Raw genomic sequence first — 13,179 nt, forward strand, 5'->3', positions numbered from 1 at the left:
AAAAATTAAAAGCTAATATTATCTGTGATACAGGTAATTTAGAAATAAAAATGTTGACTTCTAATAAAATTTACAGTTCCATAAAAAAGAAAAAAAACTGAGAAATAAGTATTCCAGTACTTATTTTGCTTGGCTCTCCATTTGGCTAAAACACAAAACTCAGCTTTAGTTAAGTGGATACAATTTAGACGTATCTTTTTTTTTTTTTTATCTTATCATGGTAGGAAAACGAAAATCTTACAGAATGTAAGGAGCAAGGAAGAAACATTGGCTTTTAAAAATGATCCTACATCTGCTCTAGTTTTGTGTTCTTGGTGGTGTCAGTGATGCAGGTGAACAAGCCAACAGCTAGCACAATAAAACTGTAGATTCCTCTTTTCACAACTTCAAGAAATCAAGAACCTCTACTATTAGACAAGTAAATAATTCCACATTTTTTCTTACGCCAAAAAGTTGAAGGAGGAAAAGAAAGGAGCCTCAGAAGAGCTGTACACCAGATATCCTAACAATGAGAAAACTGGAATTTCAAAAATATTTAAAATTTCTCAAATTTAAAAAAGTAGAAAACTTTCTTACCAATGGGCAGCAGAAGACCACTGCATTATTAATAAATTTGTTCAGATCAGTGCTGTCCAATAGAACTTACTAAGGTGATGGAAGGGTCCATATCTGCTCTGCCAATAGGGTAGCTGCTAGCCATATGTGTTTGAGCACGTAAGATATAGCGAGTGGAACTGAGGAACTGAATTTTTAATTTGATTTCATTTTAATTTGATTTCATTTTAATTAATTTAAATGTACACAGCCACATGTAGCTAGTGGCTACCATTTTGGACAGTACAGGTTTATAGTTATTTAAGCCACTGAACATGGTCTTTCATTTACTCTTTTAAATGTACTCATCAGGTTTAATCCATTTGTCCTAAGTCGATTTCCACAGAAGTCCTTTGGTCCCATAAAACAAGCTCTGAAGTGCTGTTTGCACATTACTGGTTTAAATCGATAAGGGATCAGAGTTCTGTGGTAAAAGTATTAAAGGAACATTACAGATTTCAGGAAGCCCGTCTGAAAACACTTTTTTGTATTTCAGTATGGTGCCTGTCATGGATTGAATTATGTCCCCCCAAAATGTGTGTATCAATTGGGCTGGACCATGATTTCCAGTACTGTGTGATCTTCGTATATGTTGTAAATCCTGCCTCTATGATTTTTTTTTTTTAATGATGTTAATGAGGGAGGATGGGTGGCAGTTTTGTTAGTGAGGCAGGATTCAACCTACAGGATTATATTGTCTTGAGGCAGTCTCTTGGGAGATAAAAGATAGAAGCAAGAAGAGAGACAGGGGGACCTCATACCACCAAGAAGGCAGCACCGGGTGCCCAGTGCCTTCTTTGGACACAGGGTCCCTGTGCCTGAGAAGCTCCTTGACCAGGGAAAGATTGAGGACAAGGACCTTCCTCCAGAGCCCACAGAGAGAGAAAGCCTCCCCCTGTAGCCGAAGCTCTGAATTTGGACTTGTAACCTACTAGACTGTGAGAAAACGAATTTCTTTTTGTTAAAGCCATCCACTTGTGGTATTTCTGTTATGGCAGCACTAAACGACCAAGACAGGGCCTGTGGATTATTTGACAGGAAATTGAGGGCACCGTTGCCAGTTAATGGCACAACTGGTGTTTTAGCCAGTTCATCAGTGCTTTAACAAATACAGAATAACGTCTTGGAATTAAGTGTGTTTTGCTTATTTATCTGAAACTTAAGGGCCTGGAAAAGTTAAAAAATCTTACAGAATGTTTTCTTCAGCACTTTGCTTTTCTTTAGCAAAACATCATAGTTATTTTGGAAGTTCTGCTACACTTGTGTGAATCTTGGTCAGATACTGAGGTTCTTTTAAAATATAGGACAGTAGGGAGGCTGGTCTGATAATAATTTCTGGCAGGAAGCCCAACTGTGCTGCTGAACTGTAGGACTGATGGCATAGTATGGGCAAAGAGCTCCTTCTGTTTGTACTCTCATAAAATAAAGCTTCCTGTCTTAATGCTTCCTAACTAGAATATATATTTTAATGCATATTTTCCAGAACTGGATTTCTGCTGAAAAGATGCACAGCACAGCTTCCCAAGCTTAACTACACCTCAGAAACCCTAAAGATACCCAGTGACAGAACCCTGAAGAATGTTACTATTTTTGTCTCCAAGATTAAGGAAGTACTAAATAGTTTCCTAACACTACCGCGGAGTGCCTTCCACCAAGTGTTTTCTACTTGCTAGTCTAGCAAAGAAGAATAAAGTCAGCTGAAACATTTGTCTACCCCCAACTGCCTACCTGTCCTCTCCTTTGAGACAATGGAATCACGACCCATTCAGGATGGGAAGGGTGTTCTTTTTATTCTCCCTTGAGGGGACTAGGGAGTGTTTCCCTTGTTAATTTGGAAAGTAGAGGACTTATCCTTTGAACTGTGTTGTTGTTATTAGCTGTCACTGAGTTGGCACGCAACTCATGGTGAGCCCAGGCACAACGAGATCAGACCATTGTGATCTACAGAGTTTTCATTGGCTAATTTTCAGAAGTAGATGACTAGACCTTTCGTCCTAGTCCATCTTAGTCTGAAAGCTCCTCTGAAACCTGTTTAGCATCACAGCAACACAGAGGGCGAGAATACGACCACTGAACTACCACGGCCTCCCTGTGTGTTTGTTAGGAGGGAAAGTACCCTCCTAGTTGGGTAAATCCAGGAGTATTTTTGTGAAAGATGTATCAGTCTGTGTTACAGGAGAGACATTTACAGAGCAGTCTCTGGCTAGCCCTGTTTGTCTTGACACCAGGTCCTGAAAGAGTTTAACTCTGTGCTGTGTGACTCAGTGGGACTCATATCTACCAGGAAGTAGACATCCTGGGAATTAAATGGTGCCTCCATTCCAATCTCTTATGGCCCCTTTTCCTATATCGTAGGGAAAAATATAGAAAATCTTATATCTTAAATCCTATGTCTCATGGTTAGGGGTAAGCAGTAAGCGTGTAAGAACGAGACTCTGAGGCATTCGGGTTTACGAGTCAGAATCTACTCAATGGCAACAGAGTCCATTTTTTTTTTTTTTGGAATGACTTTTAGCCATGTAATTCTGATAGTGAGCGCTAGGAGGGTTCACAAAGCCAAAAGTCCCACTAGGTGGTTGATGACTGAGCAAAATCTTTCCCTCCAGGCCCTCCCAGACCCTACACGGTATAGGGTGCACGGCAGGATATCCCTGTGGTATCACCTGTGGTATCACCTGTGGACACTGGCCATGAGGAGATCTTTCCCGAGGGGTCGCCAGTCCTTCACGTGGTTTATCATTAGAGCCTGAATGGCAATGTTTTGGTAATTCGGACATTGTTTACATTTAAAAATATAAATATATATATGCTGTTAAGCTGTATGTTGGAGGGGATGGAGTAAGACTGGAATTTCATCTCTTCCTCTTCTGTTTTTGTCACTGGGTGATGAGTTTACACACGAGAGAAAACTCGCCAACGGACACAACGCTGAAGATTTAAGACGTTTACCTGCCTGGAGACTTTCCTGGGTGGCTTCAGCTTCAGTGATTTATTCAGAGAAAAATCCAGTCATTTTACACCAATTTATCACGTATCGAATCTGGAAAGAAAAAAAAAAAAAAGATGAAAAAGATTCACTGGAAATGGTTATATGTGTATGTGTGTGTATGTGTATATATATATATACACACACATATGAAGAATTGATGCCTTTGAATTTGGTGTTGGCGAAGAATACTGAGTGTACCGTGGACTGCCAAAAGAACCAATCTCTGCTGGGAGAAGTACAACGAGAATGTTCCTTGGAAGCAAGGACGGTGAGACTATTTCTCACATGCTTTGGACATATTATCAGGAGGGATCAGTCCCTGGAGAAGGACATCATGCTTGGTGAAGTAGAGGGTCAGGGATAAAAGAAAGATCCTGAACGAAATGGACTGACACAGCGGCTGCAACAAGGGGCCCAAGCACAGCAACGGTTGTAAGGATGGTGCAGGACCGGGCCGTGTTTTGTTTTGTTGTACCTAGCATCGCTATGAGTTGGAATTGACTCAATGGCATCTACCAACAACTATATATATATATATATATATATATAATTTTTTTTTATATTTAATTTACAGAATACACATTAACACTGCATCTTAAAAAATGTTCTGGAGGGAATGACACCATCTGGTCCATATCAAGAACATATTTTTCCTTCCACAGAGTTAGCTTTACTACGTGGCTGTCTGTCATGGGCTCTAGTTCTGTTCCTGCTCATAATAAACATCTTCCCCTACACCCTTGCAGATACACATTAAAACCCGAAAACCCACTGCCATCGAGTCGATTCCGACTCATAGCAACTCTATAGGACAGAGTAGAGCTGCCCTATAAGGTTTCCAAGGCTGTCATCTTTACAGAAACAGACCGCCACATCTTTCTTCTATGGAGCGGCTGGTGGGATTGAGTCACTGACCGACCTTTTGGTTAACAGCTGAGCACTTAACCACTGCATCATCAAGGCTGCTTAGATACACAGTAAACAACAACAACAAAAAAACCCACTGCCGTCGAGTCAATTCCAACTCATAGTGACCCTACAGGACTGAGCAGAACTGCCCCATAGGGTTTCCAAGGAGTGGCGGCTGGTGGATTCAAATTGCCGACCTTTTGGTTAACAGCTAAACGCTTAACCACTGCACAACTAGGTGCCCAGATACACATTAGAGGAGGAGAAAAACAAAGTTGGTAGGTAAAGTGCAGTCTTATTCTAAGACACTTGCTTTTTGTAGATGTAGCTTCTAAATATAAGAAGTATCATAATGGATTAATTTTTGCTTGTGGGTCTATAGCTGAACTTTGCTAAATGATTTTAATTTTCTTCTTAGTATAAAATTTATACAAGTGTTACTGCACCACGGTTTTAAAAAAATGCCTTTAAAAATATTTTTCTATTTTTTTTTCATGGAAGGAATACATATATATGGCACAGAAAAATATAAAATAAAAGTCTCCCAGCTCTTGCTAATCTTCTCTCTGGATTTACATCCCAGAGATATTCACTACTACTAACAGTTTCTTGCCTAAGAAAAAAATCCTTGTAGAAATTTAAAAAATGTATAGACATGCATATAAATGTATAGATCTGTGTCTTTTTGTTTTTTTCTTTTACACAGTTGGGATCATATTATTATTCCTTCCCCCCTCCCCCGCCACTTAATACACTTTAGAGAGCTTCCCACATCAGCATACATAAATCTACTTCTTTCATTTCGATGACCAGCCAGTATTGCATTTGTTGCACTGATAAATAATAATTTGTTTAGCCAGCCCCTGTTCATGGACCTTACCTTTTTTTTGTTTGTTTCTTTCCCTTTTTGACTGCTACAATATGGCTCAATGATCATACTTATACATGTGTATTTTTGTATAGCATAAGTTCCAAACAGTAGAATCGTTGGAGCAAACTGTACACTCTAAATTTTTGATAGATATTCACAAACTTTCCTCTATAAAGGCTGCACCAATTTATATTACTAAAAATACAGCTTTAATCAAAGCTTAAATTTTTTCTCCATCTGATAAGTAAAAAAAAAAAATACATATGTCTTTGCTTTGATTTATATTTCTTTAATTATTTATAAAGTTGAGCTTCATTTCATTTTCTTCTTTCTTTCTGTGGAGTTATGCTTCTAATTTGCCCAGTCATGGCTTTTGCTCATTTTTCAATCAAGTTGTTCATTACTTTTTTCATTTTTTAAAGCGCTCAGGTTAAGAAAAGTGGCATTTTATATACAATGTGTGGCATCTAGCTTTCCCTTTTTCTGTTTGTTTGTTTTTCTTTTGACTTTGTTTATGGTGCTTTTTGACACATAAAATCTTAATTTGTTTAGGTAACCAAATTCATCAGTAATTTTCTTTATGGATTTGGGTACATTTTTTAAAATTAATACTTTCTATTTTTTGTTTCTTTGTGAATTTTTTAACAAGTTTTTTTTTTTTAAGTGGAAGAGTTATCTGAGAAGACTGTGCATGGCTTACTTTTTTTTTTTTTTTTAATGTACCCACACACATGTATATAGCATACTATAGCACTAGTGTCATCTAAAAGGATTTTTGTCTTAGAAGGATTTATTATATTCTTATTTCATGGTATTATTTTCATTAGAACACCAACAGCCCACGTAAGACCTTAATGGCCCCTAGAAAAGAATCTACCAAACATATGCACACTCACACACACGTTGGATCACACACATGATACATGATACATGTTTTATAATGACATTATTCACTTAATATTTTTCCTTGTCATCAAAAAAAATTTTTTTAAATTACTGTTAATGACTATATAATATTCTATCCTATGGCTTAGCCTAATGGGGATTTGAAAGACTAGGAATAGACGGATGTTTCTCTCGTAAATCAGTTCTATTAACTCAGCAGATCAAAGGTGAGAACGCATTCAAGAAATCACTATGCAGGAGCCACACCACATTCTTTTCCATTCCTTGTGAAATGGCAGCAAATTTCTGTGTGAAGGTTAAGGGCTGGGAGGTTTCATGGAACAACATGTTTTATGTGAAGCGACATCATTTGAAGGGAAAGAGGGTTCGGTTGTTAAAGCAAGGTTGACGGAACATTCTGGCTCTGGGGACATTCTGTATATATTTAGAAGTGCATGAAATATCTTTGAATTAGACAGCAAAAAGAATTTGTATCAAAAGGTGCAGGAAAGTAAATATGATAAAAAACTGCAAATGTATGAAGTTTACCAAGAAATGCTGTGAGTTTTCCCCCCTGAAAATCCTGGACTAGATTATGTTCAGTTCTACGATTACAAATATTTGGGTTTAGTGAGGCCAGCTGGACACTAAAGAGTCTTAAGGGGACCATCGATGCTTTATCACTGACTGGCGCTAAGAAACTCTGCCTGCTGTGTGTAGGCTCTCTTCTTCGTACCATGTCCCTTCCCTGCCAGCCCTTACTTAGCATTATGGCAGCACTGAGTTGATTTTGTAGTTTCTGGGGGGTGGGGGGGGGTGCCTGGGGGGATGGGATGCAAATAGTTAACATACGCAGCTGCTAACTGAAAGTGTGGAGGTTTAAATCCATGCGGAGGTACCTCGGAAGAAAAGCCTGGTGATCTGCTTCTGAAAAATCAGCCCATTAAAAATCCTGCGAAGCACAGTTCTACTCCCACACCCATGAGGTTGCCATGAATTGGAGTTGACTTCGTGGCAACTGGTTTGAGCCAGTTTTTCCCTTGACCTGTAATGTACATATTAGACTCCATACTGTTAGTGGTGCCTGCGTATCTAAAGCCCTGGATCCAAGAAGCTAGTGAAATTCTGTCCTACAAAGTTGTCCTTTTATCACCGAGAAAATCACAGTGGCTCAGTCCTGTTGGCAAACCTCTCCTCTCAAGCATGGTCACAGGGAACCCAGATTCACCTCTGTCTTTTGGCCAATATTGGTGAGTCCCTGTCAGAAAGACAGGCATTTGGCCAGATCCCACTGACAAGTATCAGTGACTCTGCGAGCACTGGAGAAACAGTTCAGGGACTAAATCATTTCTAGAGTGACAGCTTTAAAGTCGGTCACCACTTGCTCGGAGACTGACTTGTGAGTAACTATATTCAACTACAGTGTTGTAAACCATGCCTGTAGATACCCAGTAAAAAAAACAAAACAAACATTGCTGTCAATTCCGACCCATAGCAACCCTATAGGACAGAGTAGTAGTGCACCATAGGGTTTCCGAGGCTGTAAATCTTTATGGAAGCAGACTGCCACATATTCCTCCCGCAGAGCCGCTAGTGGGTTTGAACCTTTTGGTCAGCAGCCGAACACTTAACCTCTTCGCCACCAGGGCTTCTTATGCTTATAAATAGGGATCTGAAAATGTATTTAATGTTATCCATGACTTTAGCGGAAAAACACACAAAAAAGAGGCCAGCTAGTGATGTTCGTGGAGCATTTCGTAGTAGAATATAAGGATGAATGAGATGTGGTCCCTACCATCAACAGAGTTATAATGCCGTGGGGAGGGGAAGGAGCCGTGATTATTATGGAAGTGGCTGGAATCAAACGGTGTGACATGTTAGACGTTCTGCCTGGTCTGACATGCAGGACAGAAGGAGGGGCTGATTATAAATGGCCTCTCACTCCAGTGGCAGAGAGGTGGTTAACCAGTTGCCGTCGAGTTGAACCTGACTCCTGGAGACTCCATGTGTGTCCAAGTGGAATGATGTTCTTTAGGGTTTTCAATGGTAATATTTCACAAGGAGATCTCCAGGCCTTTCTTCTGAGTTGCCTCTGGGTGTACTCGACTCTCTAATCTTACATTTAGCTGCTGAGCACATTAACCATTTGCACTACCCAGGGATTCCATAAAGGGGGTTCCCCCCCTCAAAAAAAAAACCCAAACCCAGGGCCATGGAGTTGATTCAAACTCCTAGCAACCCCATAGGGTTTCCAAGGTTGTAAATCTCTATGGAAGCAGACTGACACATCTTCCTCCCTTGGAGCCACTGATGGTTTTCAACCACCAAACTTTTGGTTAGTAGTCAACTGCTTTAACCAGTGAGCCACCAGGGCTCCTCTAGAGGTGATTAGAGAGACTTATATCAATATGTGCTCATCTTGATTTTCAGCATCCCTCTAGGTCAAAAACATTTTCATACATTGGTGTGTCCTCAGAGCCTAGTATCACTCAGATCCACAGTACTGTCTCTTTAAAAAAACCCACTGCTGTTGAGTCTATTCTGACTCATAGCGACCCTATGGGACAGAGTGGAACTGCCCCAAAGGATTTCCAAGGCTCTAATCTTCACAGAAGCGACTGCCACATCCTTCTCCTGAAGAGAAGCTGATGGGTTCCAACTGCCTACCTTTGAGTTAGCAGCCGAGCGCTTTAACTGCTGTACCACCAGAGCTCCACTGTCTCTTTATGTATCTGCTACTGTTGTCAAACCTTTGACAGACATAGTTCTTCATTTTTATAAGTCGATAAGAGGAGCTTTGATTAATATAAGAAAATATCTTAAGAATACTTAGAGATCAAATTAACCCAAACCAAAACCAAACCTGTTGCGGTCGAGTTGATTCCAACTCATAGCGACCCTATGGGACAGAGTAGAACTGCCCCGTAGGGTTTCCATGGAATGGCTAGCGGATTCGAACTGACTTTTCGGTTAGCAGCCTACCTCTTAACCTCTGCATCATCCAGTCTCCAGAGGTCAAATTAGCAATTTTAAATTCTTTTTAAAATCACACGACCATCTGTGTATTTTCCAATATACTTGCTCCTTAGTTAACTGCCCAAAATAAGATTTTAACCATATTTGTCGAAGAACAAAGGAGTTTATATGCATAAAAAATGAACAAGTCATCACATAAAAGTTGACCAAAATGGAATGATTATTTTTTGATTCTAAAATTTAATCACATTTAGAACTAAGACATGAAATATGAAGGCATGCTGTAATTATGAAAAACAAAGCATGACCATTTTTTACTCATTTCCAAATTTTCAAATTTTAGAAAAGTAATTAAAATTGAGACTTGCAACAATTCAAAATATAATCTTGTGTATAGCAAGGTGACACTAACAAGTACTGACAGGTTCCAGACATTTATTTCCATTAAGAAATTTGATGATGCACGTATTTAAGAAGAAAACAAATCTTTTAAACTGAGCTACAAGAAGAATGTAAAATAATCACAAAGCATTTATATTATTTAGTGAATTGTTGGTTAGTAAAATATTCTGAAAGACAGTTTGGGTTTTCCTACGCAAGGGACTTTTGTTCCCCCTGTGAACGCATCTGCTGTGAAGAGAAAGGATCAAAATGAGGTAGTAAATCTTTGAATGTTAACACAGCCACAGCTATAACTGTTCTAAATATATACTTTGTTTTCTATTTCCCATTGTTCAATTTGTCATTAATGTAACAACTTGCTAATCAAACATTTGGCAAATGTATAGCTCTTTAGGTATTTTTTCTGTGACCGAAAGTGTTTTTCAGAGGTTTAATAAGATAATGGTAGTCACTTACACATCAGTTGATTATCTGAAATCCCTGTAGATACTCCTTGCCTTGATATAGGAGGACATTATATATTTTATTTTTAGAAGCTGAAATTCCCATATTATGAATAAAATAGAAAAAACATAAGATGATAGCTAAATTTAAGCTGGAAATGGCACAGAATTTGCTTTTCTTGATGGAAGGTTTAGTACACTGTTTTCAAAAACACCTATGTGAAATGAGACACAAACCGTAGCATGCAATCACTTCACCCACTTTTGAAAGAGAAACCTTAGAGCTCCTTTTAAGAAAAATAACACTTACCAGTGGCATGCGTATAAAAGCTGATTTGTCCAGCTTGCTTGATTAACATAAAAATTCCCAACCTGACCTTGAATACTTAGTCATTATTTTGTTGCTCTGGCACTGCATTTGTTTATTGCCAGTGTGTCTCCAGGTCAGCTTTTTAATCTTTACTACATTTCAACTTAACTTCGAACTTCTAAACAAAATGCGTCCTTTCTAGTCTATTTGGAAAATTCTCTGGCATCGCCCAGTCATTAAGAGAGCAGCGAAAGGACTAAGTGATTTTCTAGCCATAGTGCTAAAGGGCAGCCAAAACATGTCAATGTGACGAGACTCTATCTTTATCCCTGTAGCAAACATGAGAGCAAAACACAACAGCTTTCAGTTATTTGCTTAAAACAGACACCGCAGCAGCAGAGACTCAACCAGGAGGCATCCATCATGCATTTAAACTACGGGTTTCAAACTGCTCCGCTAGGTACCGTACTTGGTCTCTGGGTAAACAGCAGATTGAATTTTTCTTTATTTTCCCTCCAGCGCAGGGTAACTAATCAGTCATAATAACCATAGCAATAAGCAGCAGCGGCAAGAACAAAAAAAACCCAACTATATATACCTACACACATACACAATTCTGACTCCAAATTGGAGAGAAGAAGAAGAAAGTAGGAAACCTGTACAATCCATAAATTTGTCCCTTTTTGAACATGGGACCCGGGTGAGAGACGGAGAGGAAAGATTTGAGTTCAGAGCACTGTGTGGTGGGGAGCTTTTTGGCAGCAACAGTGACAAAGACATTTTGTAAACCTTGAGGAAGACAAGTCTTCCGTTGGCCCCGGTGGAAGTAAGTTTTCTTCTGCACTGGATGATGGAGCAATTGATTTAAGTCAAAGAAGAGCTACGCGTAATGGGAGTGAAAAACAAGGAAGTCAGGAAAACAAGGCGACAGAGTAGATAACAGACATGAAACAAATTATCATGGAACTTCAGCAAATGTTGACACACAGCAAGTTGGGTCACTTCCTGGGCCCTGGGTCGGGTTACGGGACTGCTCACCTTAATTACGGGATGGACGCTTGGTGTCATTACTGAAAACCCTAATGATTTTCCAGAGCAGATTATTTAACAGGAGAGTTATTTAGACAGTTTTGAGAACCCCAAACACGGGCCAAAACGGTAATTGTTATAGACTTTTATGTTTTAAGCAGTAACTAGGGAACGAAAGAAATCAAGGAATTTTATCACTGGACCGGACCGCGGATATCATGTAGTTGAACCCCCTTCCCTTTATGGGCAGACCTGAGAGTCACAGTTGTTAAATGACTTTCCTAATATCACATACCATAGCAGCCTTGGTGTTGCAGTGGTTACAGTGCTTGGCTGCAAACTGAAAGGTGGGCAGTTGGAACTCACTCGCTGCTCCTCAGGAGAAAGATGTGGCAGTCTGCCTCTGTCAAGATTTAGGGCCTTGGAAACATTAGGGGGCAGTTCTACTCTGTCCTACAGGGTCACTATGAGTTGAAGGCAGTGTTTTTTGGGAGGCGGGGGCGGAGGCGGAATATCACACTGCAAGTCAAGTGCTTCCCTGACCCCTGAACCATCTGAGCCAGGAAGGGTGGAGAAGAGGAACATGAGGGAAGCAGCCATCACTAAGGCATCCATCACAGCCTGAGGAGAGATCAGTGGCATGGACCCTTTACAGGGAGACACCAGTGGAGACAAATGGAGCCCCGGTGGCGCAGTGGTTAAGATCTTGGCTGCTAACCAAGAGGTCAGCAGTTCGAATCCACCAGTGGCTCCTTGGAAACCCCATGGGGCAGTTCTACTCTGTCCTGTAGGGTCACTAAGAGTTGGAATCGACTTGCTGGCAATGTTTTGTTTTTTTTTTTTTGTAATGGAGACAAGGGAAGCAGGAAAGTTTCTTTCAGAGAAGACTTACAGATGGGGTTAAAGCTCATGTAAGAGAGGTGAATGACTGAAATCCCAGACTCCACAGGTGGCAACTACTAAGAGAACCATGTTGGTGAAGCACCTTCGGAAGAGATACAAGTCACTCAACAAAGTTATAAGATAAAACAGTAGGGTGCTAGATTTCTTGTCTCCTCACTGTTACTTTCTTTTCCCCAAATAACACTGGAAGTAAATACAGCCAGCTCCTAAATGTGATCTCAGAGGAAAGTGAATTTCAGACACTTAATTAGGCCATCGGCAAACAAAGATTAGGTAGAAAGACCCCAGGAAGGTTCAGTGGTCTTGTCTCCACTGGTTGTGCAAGGAAAATGGGGATGGGACCCTTTGAGAAAGACTTGCTCAGGTCTTCAGGAGAGCCTGGCATGCTGGCCCAGTGAGGGACACTGAGCTGAACGTTTAAGCTACAGAGTCGCTGTGAGTGGGAATCACCTGGAGAGTTGTCAACAGGTTTGGATTTTGTTTTAGAGAATAGTGTACTAGACATAGGTGGAGAGGAGTGAAGGGGGCTGCAAGAGGCTCTGTTCAGTCCTGGAAGCAGAGGAGTTTCTGCTAAGACCCTGCCTCAGTTACAAATGTGCACTGACTGGCAAGGCTGAGGGGACTGAAGTGAGGAGCCGCTCCAGCTTCTCCGCTCCTCAATCTGACGCATTAAAAGGCACCTGGGAACCACCTGAGTGTGGGACGCTTTGAACCTTGTGAGGGGGTGCGGCTCACGGGACTGAGGTGCTGCTCAGGACTCGGCTAGGGGCTGTGGGAGAAGGAGAGGGAGAGGGAGAGGGTGAGCGGAGCTGGGACATCTCGGAAGCAGACGGGCAGGTGGGGACAGTCTTCACTCAGCTCAGAAGCA

General features: G+C 40.6%; 2 protein-coding genes across 3 annotated transcripts in view; one reads left to right on the forward strand and one right to left on the reverse strand.

The window, feature by feature from the left end:
• LOC126066586 (vasodilator-stimulated phosphoprotein-like) overlaps positions 1–13,179 on the forward strand; it is a 521,808-nt gene that overhangs the window by 262,573 nt on the left and 246,056 nt on the right. The window lies entirely within an intron of this gene.
• AGTR1 (angiotensin II receptor type 1) overlaps positions 1–13,179 on the reverse strand; it is a 55,825-nt gene that overhangs the window by 42,020 nt on the left and 626 nt on the right. For both annotated transcript variants that reach the window (XM_049867816.1, XM_049867817.1), the window contains exon 2: positions 3,544–3,634. The gene's annotated coding sequence lies outside the window, so the exon portion shown is untranslated. The remainder of the gene's footprint in view (positions 1–3,543; positions 3,635–13,179) is intronic.

This window comes from Elephas maximus, chromosome 23 (assembly GCF_024166365.1).
Source record: "Elephas maximus indicus isolate mEleMax1 chromosome 23, mEleMax1 primary haplotype, whole genome shotgun sequence".
Classification (NCBI taxonomy): domain Eukaryota; kingdom Metazoa; phylum Chordata; class Mammalia; order Proboscidea; family Elephantidae; genus Elephas; species Elephas maximus.